This window comes from Anastrepha obliqua, chromosome 4 (assembly GCF_027943255.1).
Source record: "Anastrepha obliqua isolate idAnaObli1 chromosome 4, idAnaObli1_1.0, whole genome shotgun sequence".
In the NCBI taxonomy this organism is placed as follows: domain Eukaryota; kingdom Metazoa; phylum Arthropoda; class Insecta; order Diptera; family Tephritidae; genus Anastrepha; species Anastrepha obliqua.
In genome coordinates, this window is record NC_072895.1 from 4,220,368 (window position 1) to 4,237,362 (window position 16,995).

At 35.8% G+C, this 16,995-nt stretch overlaps 3 non-coding genes across 3 annotated transcripts; all 3 read right to left on the reverse strand.

Moving 5' to 3' along the window:
• Positions 1-11,000: 11,000 nt before the first annotated feature.
• On the reverse strand, positions 11,001-11,073 carry Trnaf-gaa (transfer RNA phenylalanine (anticodon GAA)). Its single transcript has one exon. It is a non-coding gene; the product is annotated as a tRNA-Phe (tRNA).
• A 991-nt stretch (positions 11,074-12,064) lies between these two features.
• Trnaf-gaa (transfer RNA phenylalanine (anticodon GAA)) lies at positions 12,065-12,137 on the reverse strand. Its single transcript has one exon. It is a non-coding gene; the product is annotated as a tRNA-Phe (tRNA).
• A 3,159-nt stretch (positions 12,138-15,296) lies between these two features.
• Trnaf-gaa (transfer RNA phenylalanine (anticodon GAA)) lies at positions 15,297-15,369 on the reverse strand. The gene has a single exon. It is a non-coding gene; the product is annotated as a tRNA-Phe (tRNA).
• Between the last annotated feature and the right edge of the window lie 1,626 nt (positions 15,370-16,995).

Here is a 16,995-nt window from a genome sequence, read left to right on the forward strand (position 1 = left end):
CGGCTATCCCATTTGCATAGAAAGCAGCAGTATTTTGTGTATCCAGATTGTAGACCACATAGCATTACAATGACTTTTAGATCGGCACATATTTTCCAGTCATGTTCTTCGTATTTAATTAATTTAAGCAATTTTTGCGTTGTCTCATATGTTTCCTTCGTATTTACTGCATGCGCGATCGGGATAGATGGCTTTTGGTTGCCAATATGCAATAATACGGCCTTTAAACTTAATTTATTGCCGTCTATGAACAATCGCCACTCTTTTGAATCATATGGTTCACCAAACTGTTTAAATAGACCAGCAATGTTTTTGCAATAACAAACACTGTCCTTCTTCGTATAGTACTGGGAGAATTGTTCGTGACGAGTCCTATAACATGTTACCTTAACATCGGATGAAACAAATTTAAATTGTTGCATACGAGAGGCGTGTAGTTCGGCCTTTTCTTTTGACAATTCCAATTCCCTTATCCAATCATTGAGTTGTGTTTGTGACAAAGGGTTTCTTTCGTTTTCCATTTGCAATCCAGTACAATATGATGCCGCGTAATCAGATACTGCTGTTGACAATGAAACAGGAGCCGGAACTAAAGTTAAATTTGATTCTGGCAATGTAGCTTCCGTTGAATTTAGTTCTGGTAATGACACTGTAGATACGCTCTTGACTTTCCAACCCCAAATACTTTTGTAGTACAAATATAGCAGTCCGTTGAATGGCAAGTTGGTTCCCTCCACTTCATTGGTGTAATAAATTTCATATGTCGCCTAAATAGATAATTTAAGAAATTAGTCAGATATGCATTAAAAGAGAGAAAACTCCTAATTTTTACGATGTACCTTTTGGTTCCGATTTCCGAAAATATCAATTCGACTCGACATGTGGTGCACACAGTATTCGGTGTCCATGGTTTTTCATTGTTTCTAGGCTCAATTCCACAACACTTATGGTATGCAAATTTCGAAGGATTTGAAAACACACGTCGCATCCTTTTAACGATAAATTCCCCGCAGATGAAACAGAACATATCTGGATCATTTTTACACTCAAACTCTCGCGCCCTTTTATTCATATTATATTTTTAAGTAAATGACGGATTATAAACTGTAATTATAAAGTGAACAGTATCCGGCGATCCTTGCAGAAATTATGAAGAACCGAGGCACATGTACTATTATTTATACCTATGTAAGTATAAATCAGCTAAAAATGCAAGCCTACCTATACAAAAAGGTTCCCTAGTTATACATAGAAAACACTACCTGCCTTAAACATATGAACTTGCTTGAAATGTATCTGTGTTTGAGATAACGACGCTAACAATTTTTTGTATCTAATAACCCTTCCAAAATCTATCTGTGACTAACTGACATGCGAATACTAACACATATTACCAGTAGGGTACTTAAGTATTAAATGTATATATTTACTTGAATGCTTGTAACTTTTGTATTAGTTCATCGATTTTGTTGAGTAAAAGTTTATTTTTTTTATAATAAAACAGAGCTTAGAGTGAAAGCAAAAAATTTACGAAAAAATAAAAGGTTTTAAAGATCCTTTCTCTCAAAGTACAAATTTTTTTATATATTATTACAAAAAAAATTTAAAAAATCCGTTATGATAGTTCGTTATCTTTGAATCTGCAGGGCCTAGCAAAAAGTGTTTTACACACAGTTTATAGCAAATTTTATTACCTTTTAAAAGCTTTAAACGGTTTTGGAATCTCTCAATTCGTTTTCGAGATATATATGATTAAGTGGGCCGAATTTTTTTTTTTTTTTAAATAACGGTAATTCGTAAATATCTCGAAAACGTTACCATAGAATAAAAAATAACCTTGATTTTCGGAATCAGACGGTGATTTTACATAGGAATTTCATAACGGCGTCTCTGGTGCATTTTGGCTGTAAACCAGTGTAGTTATTTGGAAAGGAGCCACAGCTAATCTCCGGGAGCTCCTCTCAAAAAAGGCGTTTTGCTGTAACCACTATATCTCTGAACTGGATCACCTGAAATTAAAACAACCAAACAGATTTCGTTAAAGTAATGCTAAATCTACTAATTAATCGAAGGAATAAGCAAAATAGTTTTTTTTACAAAATGGCGGTTTCTCAAAAAAAAAAAAAAAAAAATCTATTTTTGACCAAAATTTCGACCTTAAATTGCTTATAAAAAAAATATTATATTTATCAGAGAGAAAAAGTCTTCGATCAAATACTAGAAAATATATTGAAGAAGCTCGTGTTAAAATTTGAGCAAAACGCGTTTAAGTAAGAAAGCCTATAACTTTTTAAAAATGGAATTTTCACGGAATTGTTATATATATTTTTTATAGATTACAGACGAATTTCTGTATTCAAAACGTAAATTTGTATCAGCTCAGTCACAGCATTCATTATAGAAAATTCACTTCTTTGAGCAGTCGTTAAGAATGCGAAATTGAAAGAAATTGGCTTCAGTGAATCCAGGTTAATTCGAAAACATCGGTTGAGTGCGCGAAGCTGATGAAGTTTATGATAACACTGTTCGACAAAAGTTCACTTTTTGGTATTTTTACTTTATTTTGGCTTCCTAACGTCAAAAACATATATGCAAGACTCAAACGACTTAAACTATCATTGATGTTTTAAATGTATTTTCTTAAGTGTCACGCCGTTTCTTCCATACGAAGTACACTCTCGAATACATTCTGTATATTTTGCAACACGAAATCTTCCTCATAGTGCTGAATTACTTATACCTTCAGATGCAAATCAGACAAATGACTTAGCAAATGCTGTCATAGAGTTACTTTTATGTACTCAATTAGAAGACGAAATTAATAGAGGCGTTTGCTGGACATTTGCAAGCCTCAAGTCAAATATTCCAGATTTATAATTTTTATTTTTAAAATGATATTTTCAAGTAATGGTTCAAGTAAAGACTCACATTTTGTTTAAAGATCCTGGCACGAGAAAATGTGGTTACCAAATTTTTTCAAATGAACAGAAAAATTTGTTATTAAGTTAATCATTTTACGTACCTGGGGGGTGCTATTTGTTGTTTGAGCAATTTTAATGTATGAGCTTTAAAAATTCATCTCCACAAAAAATTGAATTGCACCGTAAACATTTTCTTGCGATTATTTTTCATACCTTTGGACGTTAATCATCATCATTAGCACCTTAAAAAGTGGTGCATGCCTTTTCTCGTGGCCGCTATTCGCTCACCGACGATTTGTGGGAAGATCGTCCAAAATCAGTTGTTGTGCCAGAAAAAATCGATGCTGTGAGCGAAATTATTGCGAAAGATCTTCATGTCATAGTATGACGAGCATCAATAAGACATCATACGAAATCATACCTTGTGGTAAAAAAATTGTATAAGCGTTGGGTCCCATATAATTAAAAAAAAACCGTCCTAAAACGTGAATTGTCCTTCCTTCGTAAGTACTTGGAAAATTGTTTCGAAGGAGTGCAAAATGTATTGATCATTATGGAAATATTTTGAAAATCAATAAACCCTTGAAAACGATCTATGTCAAGGACGTCCAAAAACAGCAACAACAGTAGAAATCGTAGAAAAAATACGTATTGGAGAATAGTCGACTAACTGAAAGAGATTTAGTAGAAGTCCTCAGGATTTCATTAGGCAGTGTAAGCAATATTTTGACTGAAGTGTTGGGTTTAAGAAAGCTGCGCATAATGGATGCCGCATTCGCTAACAATGGAACCAAAACACATTCGAATACCAGTTTCTCCGCAACATTTCGAGCGTTTACGAAAGGATAAAGTGGCTTTTGTGCGTCGATTCATAACTCTGCATGAGACTTGTGACTATAACCATGATCCTAAATCAAAACAAGAGTGGTGTGAACCTGGTTGTTCGACTCCAAAACGAGTTCATGTCTAGAAATCGGCCAAAAAGGTGTTGGAATGAATTTTTTGGGATGCGAAAAGAATACGTTTGTGGATGACTTGCGAAATGAAACAATTCGTGAAAAAAGCCCCAGTTTGCCAAAGAAAAAAATTATTTTTCATCAAGACAATGCATCGCGTCACAAGAGCATTTTGATAATGGGTAAATCCCATGAATTAAAGTTCGAATTGTTGGAGCATTCACCAGATTGCCCAGATTTGACCCAGCGGCTTCCATCTGTTTCAGACCTAAAAAATGCAAGCGTGGAAAGCGTTTTCCATCAAATGATGAAATTATAAGCCGTGGAAGCGTATTTTGCAACCCTTCCAATTTCTTACTTCAGGGATGAAATTCATAAATTGGATCAGGTGTATTGATGCTCAGGGAGACTATATTGAATAATAAAGTGTTTTCAAACCATAAAATTGTGTTTTTCTTATTGAACCGCAAAACTTATTGAAAAACCTGGTACGTAGATATTTATCACAGCAAAATGCATAGTGTAAAATTCCATAGAAGTTTCAAACCTGAAAATTATCGTATGGACTTGCCTACACTTCCAATGCTTTTAAAACGTGAAACTATGAAAGCTACAACGCTTGAAAGGGCTGGTTTGCAGTTCCAGCTTTTCGGCTATGTCCGGCCGACAGAAATAATACTTTTAATGCAATGCGGGCCTAAATTTGTTATCCTATCGAAAGATTTGCAATTTTTGCAAAATTAAACGTCGTACGTCAATTATATTTGACAGCTGTGCCATATAGAGGCCAAAATAAAGAGATCTATCACTCAAAATCATTTTGTTCTTATTAAAAAAAAAGTTATTCAAAAACAAAATTGATGATTAACTTTGCGCCATCCTGCGTGTAATATCTGTATTACAATAACAAACAAGAAACATCGTTAAGAAATAAAAAAATCTTATTTCCGTATGTATATACTCGGGGATATGAAAGGAATTTAATGATCTTAGAACACTTTCCACATACTCCACACATATTTGTATGGTACTTAGAGGGTTAATACATTATCACCCAAACACATTCTCTTCACGAACTTTCAAGTTCTTACTAGTGAACCTACGACCTGGAAAAATAATAATTCTATCACCCTCAAATCTGGCTTCCAGATATGGTATACTGATGGTTTGAAATTAGAAGATGGTAAAACAGGGGCGGAAATCAATTAGCCTAAATTCAAAAACTCGTTTCTAATGGGTTTCTACGCAACAATCATTCTGGCAGAAATACATGCCATCGAAATATGTGTGAGAGAATGCCTCCGCAGGAAAATGAGAGTAACCCATCCTCTCTGTGGACTTACAAAAGTTTACATTAACGAATTTCACAGAAATTGAGAGGAGAATAAATTGATTGAACACTGGCGGAATTCTATCAGTCAGCGACAAGCGAAACAATTCCGGATAAGGTAATTTCGCTGAGCAGAGTAAACTTAATTCTTTAAGCTGGTTACTTTACAGGCCACTGTAGCCTGAGAAATCACTTAAAAAATTTGGACCATCATCTGCCGATTTGGTGAAATGGACACTGAAAATTCAAAACAAATTCTTTGTAAATCTCTTGCAATAGGCAGAAAACGGCTACTTCACCTTGGTGGTATTGTCGTGCATCCATGTAAATTATGGAAGAATAAACCTCAGAATGTGGTAAACTGCTTAAAACGCCTTAAAATATAGGGTACCTCAGCAGGTTGAGCAGAATAGATATCTTTTGGTCGCAGTACCCTAAGAATAATAATAATAACATTAATACGTATCTACTCATATGTACTCGTTTGTATGCTTACATACACACATACATACAAACATACATACAAGCGTTGTATCACACAACCAATTTGTCGAGTGCTTTCTATATTTAGACGCGATAAGAGACATGGTTTTGTGCGAGTAAATCACCTGACTCTCGCTGAACGATACGTTCGTTTACTAAAATTTATTCGAAAACCGACAAGTTTGTAGATTACAATTAATTTGAATAAATACAGAACTAAAACTATGCGTGTATGTATGTATGTATATTATGTATGTGTGCAAGCAGCTATGCGTAATAGTCTGCTCAGTGGGCGCTTCTATTTATAAGTTTTGTAGTAGCTTAACAGTTATATCGTTAGACGACTAACAATCTAAATATGCTGGTTCGATCCCATGCTAGGGCAATCTTTACTTTTAATTTTACAAGTTTAAACAAATTTCTTTTTTTTCACTCAGTTTTAATATGTTTAATATTTTTTTTTTTCATATTTATTGGTGCGCAACTAAGTTCTCGCTGTGTTTTTGATGAAAATACAATTTTATTCCGAAAAAATGGTTACAAGGGAATCATTGAAGGTATTGTCCATCGCTGGATACTACTTTTTCCCATTTTACTGATAGATCTCGTATACCGTCGCGGTAAAACTGTTCATCTTTTGAGGCTATCCACGGATCAAGCAATTTTTTGATGTCTTCATATGAATGGAACTGCTGGTCAGCTAGACCACGTGTCATCGATCGGAACAGGTGATAATCGGACGGCGCAATACGTGGAGAATGTGGCGGGTGGGGTAGGATTTCCCATTTCAGTGAGCCCAGATAGGTTTTAACGGGTTTGGCAACGTGAGGCCGAGCGTTGTCATGCTGTAGAATCACTTTTTCATACCTCCCCGCGTATTGCGGCCGCTTCTCGCGCAATGCTCGGCTTAATCGCATCAATTGAAGTCGATACCGATCCCCAGTGATGGTTTCGCTTGATTTTAACAGTTCATAATAAATAACACCAACTTGGCCCCACCAAATACATAGCATAACCTTTGCAGCGTGAATATTCGGCCGAGGCGATGACGTAGAAGCATGACCAGGCAGTCCCCATGACTTTCTTTTCTTTGGATTGCTGTAATGATGCGATGAAGAAAACCTTTCCTTTTTTTGCCGCTGGAGCAGTTGTTCACAGGCGAAAAAACGACGTTCAACATCCCTTGATTTTAACTCATAAAGAACTCAAGCCACCTGTTGCTGAATCATTCCCAAAGCATGCAATCGCTTGGAAATGGATTGGCGGGTAACTTCGAATACTGAAGAAATCTCTTCTTGCGTTTGACACGGATCCGCATTGAGCAATGCCTCCAATTCAGCGTCTTCGTAGCCTTCCTTTTGGCCATCCTCCACGCGGACGGTCGTCAACATTAAAATCACCATCTTTGAAGCGAAGAAACCAATCTCGGCACTTTGTTTCACTTAAAGCAGCATCTCCATAAACTTTTCGTAGCTCTCGATGCGCTTGAGCCGCCGTTTTTTTCGAATGAAAGAGGAAAATCAACACTTCCCGCAAATGACTATTATTCGGCACAAAGTCAGACATTTTCACAAAACCAAAAGTACCAAAACAAAATCACTAATGTGTCGAAGCAGTTTGTTTACCATATGTCTAAGCTTGGTTTATGACGTTTAGGTTATGTTAGAATCGACTAGCGCACACTGCTCGCAGCATCTATTGACAAACAGCGGGAACTTAGTTGCGCACTTAATAATTTATTTCTTTCTTTTACATACAAACATATATAAGCACATACATACACTGCACATCGCTTATTTTCAACGCTTTAGCACGTCTCATTTTTGGTAAAAATGAGTTATTATGATCAGTTGCTATAATTCATAACGGTTCGTTTGTTATGTTTCTCGCAAATATCCAGAAAGGGTTGGTTCCTTTTCTTTATTTGTTTTGCATATATTAAATTTTTACACGAATTTCATAAATATTCAAAAGTATGTATGTATGTGTCTATGGTTCTCTTGTACTTTTCCCCTGCATGCGCTTTTTCATAAATGGTGGATAAAATATGTATGCATGAACAAGTTGCATCCTGTAGACGGACCGCAACTGCATTTGCCGAATAAAGCCCAAATATTTTTTATCCTGCTGACGTATTTTCGCCTGCGGTGATTAGCACTTCTACGCTACATACATACATACGTTGGTGAAAAACATTCCACTTGGACTCACATACTTATATTTTAGACTATACGAGCTATACACACATTTAAATAAAAGTGTAATATTTTAATTTTTACGATTTGGCGGTAGATAACCAAGCTAGTCGCGCAAGTAAAACAAACGAGACTACTAAGTAGGCGTTTCAAGGCGGTTAAGGAGTAGTTAAGTGAAATTTATGCCTGTATTTCTATTTATATAAAACGTACGCATGTAAATATGTGATATACAGACATACATACATACATACATACACATATGGCCATTCGGATAGGTACGCTGCCTTTATCTATCGATTACCTTGTGCCGCTCGTAAAAATTTAAAGCTATTACTGAAGTTTCGCTTTTTTTCAAATGGCATCACTGTTGACAAGTTGCGCTATTGGTTGCACAGATTCGGTTATTTTAGGTTAGGTAGTTTGCAGAGAGTGATAGTTGATAGCTATGATTTCGAGGTTCTAAAAGACTTCGTATATTTAGGACCCAGCATTAACATCGATAACAATGTCAGCCTTGAAATCCAACGTAGTATCTCTCTTGCCAACAAGTGCTACTTTGGACTAAGTAGGCAATTGAGTAGTAAAATCCTCTCTCGACGAACAAAACTAACACTCTACATATAAGGCGCTCATCATGCGCATCCTTACGTATAGCGCAGAGGCTTGGACGATGACAAGATTTGATGAGGCGTCCCTTGGAGATATTGAGAGAACGATTCTGCGGAAGATTTTTAGACCTTTGCACGTTGGTCACGGCGAGTATCGCAGGTGACGGAACGATGAGAGAATGAGCTTTAAATTCACATAGACATAGTGCAGCGAATAAAGATACAGCGGCTACGTTGGCTGGGTCATGTCGTTCGAATGGATAAAAACGCTCCGCCTTTGAAAGTATTCGATGCGGTACCAGGTGGTGGTAGGAGAGGAAGGCCTTCTCTGCGTTGGAAAGATCAGGTGGCTTCACTTGGTTTGAGCAATTGGCACCGGTTCATACGATACGGCTGCGCTTGTTAAACTCGTCCAAAATCGCGTAAGCGGTTATCGCGCCAATCAAGAAGAAGAAGAGTTTGGGATAATTCTGCATTTTAACTAATTAAGTGAAAAATATTCAATGTAATGTAATGCAGTGCCAAATGTGGTTGCAAAAAAGTGAGTCTGTATTGTTCCCTGGCTTGCACAAATTGTCAAGGCCAATCGTGTTCTAATGTTGAATAACCAACAGCAAAAGATTCGTTCGGTTCCGACGAACTGGCATGCGATACATCGTTGTTGATGCAATTTACTTGCAGACAGGATGAAGAAGAAGAAGAAGACATATATGACTGTAACCCGGAATAATAAATTTTTTATCTACGACTTTTTAATTGTAATTCCGTTTTAAATCCGGAAAATCCATTTTTTACATCCGTTTTTTTTTATTTTAATCACAACAGACCCGTAGAACAGGCCTACTGGGGAAACCTCGTTAAAAAAAAACGCTCTAAGTACACTACCTCTGAAGTGGCGTGGAAATGTGTGCATATTTTGACACTTGCAACTCTTTACTTCGTTATATCTTAGAAACGGTGGTATTTAGGGAAAAAATCATGAATACCTTTTTTGTAGATAATTTTATGATCTACAATTTTTGCCTCGGTTAATTTTGCGATAAAACTGAGAAATTCACAAAAACCCATTTTTTTAACCTGTCACCTCGAGTCAATTTTTTCCCCCCGGCCGGATCGATTGGGAGCTTTAAAATTTTGTTTTTACATATGTTTTGAACAAATTCATCCTTTTTTAGTTTGTTCCTAATTTTACTATTATAGCTTCGAATGTCTAAATTGATCGGACTATAAGTAGCGAATTAAAAATAAAAAATTTAATTTAATAACTAATAATTAAATTAATTTATTTCAAAGATGGGTCATGCACGGTCTGAAAATAAAAAACAAATAGTACAATCGCTAAGTCACTTGGACGGTCCAAAAATTTTTTTGTAAATGCCTTTAAACTAAAGAAATCCACATCCACGACGTGGTGGCAAAAAAAAACAACTTACACACAACACCACTGATAATTAAAGTGTGACTCTTGCCAAGAGCGATCCTTTTAAGGGGGGCCTCTACTGTAAAACTTAAAAAAAATCGAATTTTTACTTTTTGTTGAAACATACTCAGAAACAACTCCAGAATGTTCCATGAAAATCTTAAAAAGAAATCTTGAATAGTTTTCAAGTTATAAAAGTTTTAGCAAAGCAGGTATAAACTGAGCGCTCGAGCGGTTTACGGTCATATGCGCTTGATCAAGAGATAAAACGTTCCCTACTCCAACCTTCTACTTGGTTACCCATGTCAGAATATCTATAGATTCTCGTACAGAGGCTCTTCTTGAAGAGGATAATGAAATATTAAGAGCAGACGAAATGTTATATGTGGCAGGAATAGCTGATTAAGCTGTAAGTATGAAAAATTGTTTAAGCGTGTTTTTCTCGAAACCACGTTTTCAAAATTGCCCACATCACAGCTCCGTGAAAAATTAACATATCAAGCTCAAACTTTGATAGTATATTTTTAACAATATTTACTAGTTTTTAAAGCTATGGTGGGAAAAAATTTATTATTTATAACCCCTTTTTTAATAACAAAATGACAACAAAAAAATGTCGATTTTTTTAAAAACTTCAAAAATTTTACAAAAAAATTTTTTTTTTGCAAGTAATAGGCTTAACGACTAAAAATAATGATATATAATAAAAAAAATTTGGTTTTTTTCATTTCAGATTTTTTTTAAATGCGCGACAGTGTGGGCAGATTTCAAAAGGCGTTTCGGGGGAGCGGCTGTACAGCTGCCATTTTGAAATGAAAATAAATTTAAAAAATTTTTTTGTACACTCAAGACCTGTGTTTATGTAACCCTAAACTTTTTTTTACTAATTAAATTAATACAAGTATGAAAACAAAATCCATGAAAATTTGATTTTTACAGTAGAATCCCCCCTTAAGTCATTAAAGGTCATGCAACTGAAATCGGCAGCTTAGTATCAGCGCAATATTCTTAGTTTTTGACAACAATAACGGACATGAGATTCTATTTCCTATTTCGCTGAGTATTTTTTTATTAAAAAGTTCTCTGCCGAAACCAGGGATCGAACCAGGGACCTTTAGATCTTCAGTCTAACGCTCTCCCAACTGAGCTATTTCGGCTATAAATTCATTGTTGTAAAATGTTATTCTTTAATCATTTTTCATTTTAGAGGACACTCTACAAATATAGTAAAAGCGGTGGGAGTCAGAGATGAAAGGTAGATGGATGACGAGATTTATACCAAACATAGATAAATGGTATGGCAGGCAGTTCCTCAGATGTTATCTGGATATAGATATTTTCCCAAATGCCTTAAAACGGAAACCACTGACGGCATCTACGGAGATGCACCTATTGACGATGCAGATCACACATTTTTCAAATTAAATTTTTCAAATGTGAGAGATGGAAATTAGATCGCCAAACTGTCGAAGATAGACTAGGTCCTTCAAGGGCAGACAATGTCATCAAAAACTGGTAGAAAGCGTGGAAAATTGGGAAGTTATTGGCATGTGCATGAGCGAGTCTTGCGCGCCAAAAAACTTGACCTGGACAGACATGCTTAACCGACATGATAACCTTAACCTACCTCTGTAATTAGAAGATGAGCCGATAGCATGATGCTGGCTTCAAAACTGGTGAGAGCAGAAGAAGCTGTCTTTAACAGAACGCCTACTTGGATCTTTTCTGTCCTCACCTACAGAAGTATTTTCCTACTTTCGCAAAAACAGAGTAGACCTACACACTGGTTACTTTACAGGCCACTGTAGCCTGAGATAACCCTTAAACAAATAGGAACTTAATTACTACCGTAGTTCTGGGGCAGAGGAAACAACTAGAAGAAGAAGAGGAATTCGTTTAATGGCTCACCACTCGGCGCAGCAGACGACCGTAAGTCCGAAGGCATTTTAAACTCTACATCACGGCCACAAAAAAAAACCTTTAATAAATAAAAAAAATAAATTTTATTAACAATAATGTAAGAATCCTGATCCCATGAGCATTTTTATCTCATTATTTTGGTTCTAGTTTTGAACAAATATTTTTGTTTTCATATTTAGTTTATACCTTTTTTTTTAAATAAATATTAAATAAAGTAAAAAAATTATATGCCGAAACCAGGGATCGAACCAGGGACCTTTAGATCTTCAGTCTAACGCTCTCCCAACTGAGCTATTTCGGCTATATAAACGACACCATCCCACATTCACACATTTCTTAATATCATACATACATACATACATATATTGCCTGAGAGACATTCAGGCCTAACACTGAATTCACCGAATTCGGCCAGCTGCGAAAAAATTCGAAATCCATGAGGTGGCATCATTTTTAATGTCACATCGATTTTCTATAGAATTTCTACGAAAAGTATTTGTAAAATAGAGAGTACATGAAACCTGCATTAAAACTGTGAAAATGTAGCTAATCAATATATAGAGTGTATTTAGAGATATTTTATCAAGAATGATAGAATAGAAGGTATCTTTTGATGATTTGTTAAGTTTAAGGAGTTACATAGGTACGTTCAGAATTTTCAAAAAATCGATTTTTTGTTTTTTCGATATTTCGAAAGTATAGCATCTTAAGAATATACTGTGAAGTTTTCATGCGGAAATTCCCAATAGTATAGCTCCTACAGCCCATTAACCAGGTAGAGAGCGGCCCGCGAGTTCCTGTACCTCAAACTTTAACTTCGTTTTTCTCGAAACTACTTTTTCTGGCACGGTCTGCATGATAACTCATACAGTTTTTAATATTTTTTGCTGTGGTGTTTTTTCTTTAATATTCGAAAATGTTTTCTCTATAGATTTGACTTTTGATACTTTTATTAAAAAATTTTATAAAAATAATTAAAGTGTGATATTTATTTCGTAAAACGCGTCCTTTTTTAAAATGCCGTAAATTGCAAAATTTTTCGAAATTCGAAAATCCGTCTCGACAACTATAACTCCAAATTTTACAAAATTTTTTTTTTACCTTTAACAGATCCATCAAAATTTCAAGGAGATATGATGCGTATTTGATGTGTATTTGTCCCCTTAAGTATTAAAAACAATGTATACAATTTTTTAATATTTATTTCTATTGTTATCCCTTCCAAAAACAGTTTTTCATTTAGCGCATTTTTGACGCTACTGGTCGTATGTAACCCCCCTTAAATGTGTAGTGTTACTTCAGAAGATCATCACTACTCAGGAACCCATACAAAGATCGCTAAACGTCAATACTTTGTCTTCTCTGTATAAAAGTATAAAAGTGAACTTGCGCTCCAGAAACGAATTGCTTCTTGACTTTGCCGAATCTTGCTGAATGCACTCAAATAATTTCTCATTCTTTAACTCCAATCAATCCCTACCTCTACCACTGCTACTATTTTTTATATTTTCTTTAATACCTACTGCTTCTTTATCACTTCTGTAATTTCAACTTTAATTTTGTTGTTAATTTTTAAGGCCAATTCTTAGGGTCAATCATTGTAAAAATAACCTGGGGTTGTATGTTTGACTCAATTAAATTAAATAAAATTGCAATCAAAAGTAATCAGAATTTGCCTAAGGGGAAAAGCTGTCAATCGACGAAAAAAGTGATTATAAAAGCGAAGTGATTTTGTGTTTTTTCTTTTCGTTTTTGACGTCACATCAAAGTCGTAGCCTGTCAACTCAAATCGAGAGAGATAGTGAAATGTTGAAGGCTCCATCTTCTATTTCTATGACTCGGCGGATAGATGTGTCCAACAAAGTTCTGGCTCTCCGCTTCCTGGTCCCAGATATATACCACATACGTCGAACTGCCTTTGTGTAATCGAAAATTTTATATGGGGCTGAAATTGAGAACTAATTAAATTATTTCATAAAAAAAACTAAACTTTCTTCTTCTATGAGTATATTGCCGCTTAAATTTGCAAATACCTCTGAATTACCGCTTTAATTCTAATCGCTGAAGTATTTACCGAAAGTTCCTTCTCCTTGAGAGCGATCGTAAAAGCCATTATACAAAATCGCAAATACAGTTGTGCCTGGATATAGTGAACGCGCGTTTTAAATAGTGAACAAAAGCAGCTCCAAGCAGAAAGCATAAAAGCACGCAAAATAATCAAAAATTAAAATTGTAATTTAGGTGCTGTTATTTGATGTTAGATTTAGCGTTTGATTTTTTAAGGAAAAGACATTAGTGTTTCATCCTTGGCAAAAATATTTCGGGTAGCTATGTGTGTAAATCAACAATTTCGAAAATAAACGAAAAGAGTCATAATATTATTTCTCACCAGACCATTTGTACTTCTAAGAGGAAGATTCTTAGAAAAAGCGGGTACTTATTCCAATTATTTATTGCATTTACATAAATTTTAACTTTTTATATAGTGAATAAGTGGGAACAGGTCTCGAAATAGTTAGTTCATTATATCCGGTCCCGACTGTATTTTGCCAGTCAACACATTAATTGGCAACGTTGTGCCAACCATCAAAATGTGGCATTTAGATCTGGCAATAATATGTCGGGTGATTTTTAGCTGCATGGGAACTATCGGTATCGATAACTATAGTTTGACAGCTGAGAATGGCAAACTGTATTCACATTTCTGCTCGGTAAGATTTGGCCGCCGTAGCCGAATGTTTGGTACGTGACTACCAGTCGGGAGTGCATAGGTTCGAATCCCCCTGCATCAAAATGAAAGAGTGTTTTTGGCAAAATTCCGAAACCGGCCATGAAAAAGCTCCTCATAAAAAACTATCAGCTATTCTCAGGCTGCTCTAAACAAAAAAAAAAATGTGTTCGCTAAGTTCATAGACACTTCGTTCATTTTAGGTTTTTCGCCACATTACATTAAATTTTCTCATTGACGCCATATGGCCAGATTTATTGGAAAAAGTAGTCAAAAATTGGATTGATCGAATAGAGCACGAAACTCATAGCCGCGGCGGACATACATATGTATGCCGGATATCGAATTAAAAAAATAATTGCCAAATTATTGCAAAAAAAATCCATTCCAACAATAATTTATATTATCATTTTAAGTTCTCCAGCTCTTAAAAATACACCCGATATATGCAAGTATGCATATCTTTTTTTATATGCAATGTATGTATAACTGGCGGAAGTGTTGAATTTTTGCTGTTCTTTTCTCATATGAAATGTGTAAAATTTTCACAGGACTCAATATTTTCGTAATGTTGCCATATAATGACTAATGAGATGCCATTTTCTTCCAGGGAGAAAGCACCTGATATTAGGCTAAAATATATTCAGCTTTTTGAAAATATTATATTATAAAAAAACCTAAAATTGTATTAATCAACACAATTTCCTGCTTTGAATGGCTAAAAATATTACTTGCCGAAACCAGGGATCGAACCAGGGACCTTTAGATCTTCAGTCTAACGCTCTCCCAACTGAGCTATTTCGGCTGCTTATAAAATATTTCATCAAAACTATTCAGTGTATAAACTTTTTGAGGAATACAAAGTACATCTTAAATATAACTTTAGGCTCAGGGGTCTTAAACATTAATTCTTAATTCTTAATCCTCAGAAAAGCCTCAACTAGAAGGTGAATGCTAATCTAGCGCTAATACGGCAGAAAGTAAATTTGCGAGAGTGTAGATTTTGCATTATTCTTATTCTTAGCTTAAGTGCCGATTATGAGGCGCATAGTGCCAAACTTACATTGATATCTGAATTTGTATCGTGAACGAACTGTAATAACCCTTACCTTGGTTGGTGCTTGGTTTAAGTGGTGGTTCTTCCAGAATCCAACTATCGCTTCCGCACCATTTTGTTGCCACATCCTCGTTACCAACTTATTTAACAGTTATTTACAGCATGACTATATCCAGTCTGTGCGGTTCAGGAGCCTTATCAGGTTGTTCCAGACTCTCGAACAGCGGTTTACCCAGGGTTAACATTCTGTCCTTCCATAGGGCAGGGCATTCACAGAGGTAATGGAAGATTGTTTCCTTTTTCTCTGGTTGTTACAACTGTGACAGTGTGTGTTGTGAGAGATGCCCATTTTGGCTGCTTGTTCTCCCACAGACCAAATGCCAGTTATGACTGCCGTTAATCTCCAGGCGTACCGTCGTTTCATGTTTATCAATGTAGACGATTGCTTAAGGTTGTAGGTGGGCCATAACGTTCTGCTAATTTTGCATTTCGTCTGGTCTCTGCATCTACAATCTGCGATTCGGAGGTATTTTAGGGAGATTGCACTCTTGGCTGCACCCAATGGTGTGAATACTGATTCTGCAAGAGAGTTATTCATGGCAGATCCCCTTCTTTCCAGTTCATCCACTTTTTCATTACCTTCAATGCTCCGATGTCCCGGGACCCAGATTAAGGTAACTTTATGGTTTTAGCTCAAGGTGGTAAAGCTATTCCTACTTTGTTCCACCAGCATAGAGGTTGTTGTAGCTGAACCCAGTGTCTGGATTGCAGCTTGGCTATCCGAAAGAATAGCGATATTGCCCTTAAAAGAGGGAATTACGGTTAGTAGCTTACAAGCTTCCCCAATGGCAAGTACTTCCGCCTGAAAGACACTGCAAGCATTAGGGAGACGCACAGATCTTTCAATTTTAAGTCTACAAGAATATACCCTTACCTTAGTAAATATATAAAGATTTTAAGTTCAAATATATTAGCTTGGGGAAAAAGAAATTCAATATTTTCTCGGCAGATGGCTTAAAGTTTATCGTCGTTGTCAAGGTGACATTTCACATTAAAAAAAATTCTTTTACTGTTTTTTGTTTGTTCCATTCAGTTGTGAGTTACAGGGTGTTAACAATGGAAGTCAGCAAAGAGAAAATTCGGTACATTTTACAGTTTTCCTTTATAATGGCGATAATGTATGCCAGGCCGCTGAAATTGTGAAAGGTGTTTATGCTGCCGACAGCCGATTCTGTAACAGCTAATTACGTGCAATTTTAAATAGCTTTGCTACGTGATCGGTAACTTACAGCTAAGCTACAAACTAGCTGACTGATACATATTATTGCTGCAGAAGCAACTCAAAAGACTTCCCAATAATGAGGGGTGAGGCTT